Raw genomic sequence first — 3101 nt, forward strand, 5'->3', positions numbered from 1 at the left:
GTCGCGCTACCACATCCCTTTTCGGTACCCACTCCGACGTCCCATTCACCCCGCAATCGCGTTTGAAGATATTGACTCCACCATCAGGAAGACTCGTACGGGCCACCAACATTCCCTTTGACTACCTCCTTCCGACGTCCCTCACTCAGCAATCGCGTTTAAAGATTGACTCCCCAATCATGAGTCGATTGTCGCGGGGGCTACCACTTCCCTTACGTACCCCACTTCCGACGTCCCCGCTTCACCCGCAATTCGCAGTTTGAATATTTGACTCCACCATCAGGAAGATCTGTCGGGGCTACCCACATTCCCTTTACGGTACCTCCTTCTCACTCCTGTTCACCAGCAATTCGCGTTGAAGATTTGACTCCACCATCAGTGAATCGCTGTCGCGCTACCACATCCCTTACGGTTACCATTCCGACGTCCCGTTCACCCGCAATCTCGCGTTTGAAGATTTGACTCCACCATCAGGAAGATCGTGTCGGCTACCAACATTTCCTTTGACCGGTAACCCCTATCCGACGTCCCCATTTCACCCGCAATTCTGCGATTGAAGATTTGCTCCACCAGCAGTGATATCGTGTCGGGGCGTACCACTTCCCTTTTACTACCCACTTCCGACGCTCCCGTTCACCCGCCAATTCGCGTCCTGAAATTTGACTCCACCATCAGGAAGATCGTGTCGGGCTACCACAGTCCCTTTGACGCTACCCCTTCCGACGTCCCTCACCGCAAACTTCGCAGTTTGAAGAGGTGATCTCCACCATCAGAAGATTCGGTCGGGGGCTACCACATTTCCTTTGACGTACCCCCTTCCGACCGTCCCGTTCACGCAATTCGCATTGACAAGTTGACCCACCAATCAGTGAGATCGTGTCGCGGCACACATTCCCTTTTACGTACCACTCCGACGTCCCGTTCACCCGCAAACTTCGCGTTTGAAGATTTACTCCACCATGCAGAAGATCCGTTGTCGGTGGGCTACCACATTCCCTTCTACGTAACCTCCTTCCCACGTTCCCTCACCAGCAATTCGCGTCTTGAAATTTGACTTCCACCATCACGAAAATGTTCGGAGCATACCACCATTTCCTTTGACCGGTACCCCTTCCGACGTCACCGTTCACCCGCAATTCGCGTTTGAAAGAGATGTAACGTTGTAATTATTCTAAGTTAGTCAGTACGAATTTCCCTTGTTACGGCACTGGCGGGGGAGAATGCGATGTAACCTTCAATTGTTAGTTTTGACGATTGTGGGTTTCGGGATTGGTACCTGCGCGATTGGCGGGGCGAGGAAAATTCGTGCGTGTCTTACTTTCTTTTCGTTGCTCGTTTTGGGAAGACGCAAAAGTGTCGGTTGAATATTAGTTCGCTGGGGTAATGTCGTAAAAGATTGGTTTCCGTCATCTATTGAAGTATTACCTTTCACGGAATCATCTTATTAAACTATGGATTGATAGTTTTTTTTTGGTTAATCAATATCGTAGTGAACTCTTTTGAGAGGCTTTTAAACGAATTACCAGCGAAACTATGTAAGTAGATATACGGGATTAATATCTCGGCCATTATAATGTTCATTTTTAGTGACCGTATCTTCCTGATCGTTATTAATTATCATACAACGTCAATCTTTCCAATAGACCTTCTTTAATAAGAGGTAAAGAGGGTTATGCGTACTAAAATGCACCGTTTTAAACAATCGCTTTTTAGGGTCCTTGTATCCCGTTTAAATTTGCACATTAACATATGTCACCGGAGGGACGTCCATTTTGAATTATTACCAACAGATCCCTTCATCTGAATACACATTCAGCAGTAATCAGCCGTTTGGAACCATGAGATAGAATACATGACCTATATCTGAGCTTATCACCGTCGACACAATTACTTAGCCTATATCAATTATCTGACCAGTTTTGGGGAAATTTTCACTATTTTAAATTTAATTGTAATCGTAATTCTGGTTAACGATCTTTCGATTAATGCCTACATAATTGGCTCTGATTATTGTTTTTGCATTTGAGATCTCCTTCGGAGACATGATTTAATATTGGTTTGTCCTATTACGATCGTGGGAAGTACCGCAAGTGGTAAGCCCTCAGGCACCGTGAAGTACCTCACTGTAGCATTTTTGATTCACCGAGGCATTCTCGGTTAATTTGTCCTTTTATTCTTTATTATAGCTACTAGGTTGAACATTCTTGGGATGAGCTCACTCCACGAATGGGGCTACCACATTCCCTTTTACGGTACCCACTTCCGACGTCCCGTTCACCCGCAATTCGCGTTTGAAGATTTGACTCCACCATCAGGAAGATCGTTTTGGGGGCTACCACATTCCCGTTGACGGTACCCCCTTCCGACGTCCCGTTCACTCGCAATTCGCGTTTGAAGATTTGACTCCACCATCAGTGAGATCGTGTCGCGGGCTACCACATTCTCTTTTACGGTACCCACTTCCGACGTCCCGTTCACTCGCAATTCACTTCTATTGGCGACACGAGAAAGAGAGACAGCGATTCGAGATTCACGAAACGTTAAACCGCGTGAGTTCGCAACGGAAGGTAAAAGGCGCCTGACTACTTCTCGAAGACGCGCGCGCCGCCTCGCAAAAGGTCGTTAATTTCGCCCCTATGACAAAAAACAAAATTCCGCCACGCAGGAGTTGTGCGCGTTTACAACATCTTTCCGACGACACCAATTTCAAAAGAATCGGACCAAAACTGTAGTAGAAGATAGGAAAAAACTGAAAAACCTTCACGTTAGTATACTACGCTCGAGGATGACGCCCAGATGTCGCCAACCCCACATCATGTAGCCATGTCCCTAAGGTTGACAAATTTCACGGCCCTGTAGATACACGTACACCCGTTGCCTTTCTACAAGAGTTCTTCTACGCGCCCACATTTGCTGCCAGCCAGCCAGCCAGCCAGCCAAAGTGAGATTAAAAGCTACTTTTTACAAAAAAAATTTTTTGCAAAAATGCGCTAAAAAGTTAACTTCATCCAGTCCTGGAAAATATACCAAACTGTTTGTGGAACGGAAGATACAACGTTATCAAAATGTAAAGAAGCGTTCACAAAATAAAATCGTGAAAC

General features: G+C 46.3%; 1 long non-coding RNA gene across 1 annotated transcript; it reads left to right on the forward strand.

The window, feature by feature from the left end:
- The first annotated feature begins 1158 nt into the window (after positions 1 to 1158).
- Positions 1159 to 2118, forward strand: LOC116181798. The gene is made up of 3 exons (XR_004147341.1): positions 1159 to 1535; positions 1588 to 1660; positions 1714 to 2118. It is a non-coding gene; the product is annotated as an uncharacterized LOC116181798 (long non-coding RNA).
- Positions 2119 to 3101: the final 983 nt, after the last annotated feature.

This window comes from Photinus pyralis, unplaced genomic scaffold (assembly GCF_008802855.1).
Source record: "Photinus pyralis isolate 1611_PpyrPB1 unplaced genomic scaffold, Ppyr1.3 Ppyr1.4_unclustered_Scaffold2130, whole genome shotgun sequence".
NCBI lineage: Eukaryota > Metazoa > Arthropoda > Insecta > Coleoptera > Lampyridae > Photinus > Photinus pyralis.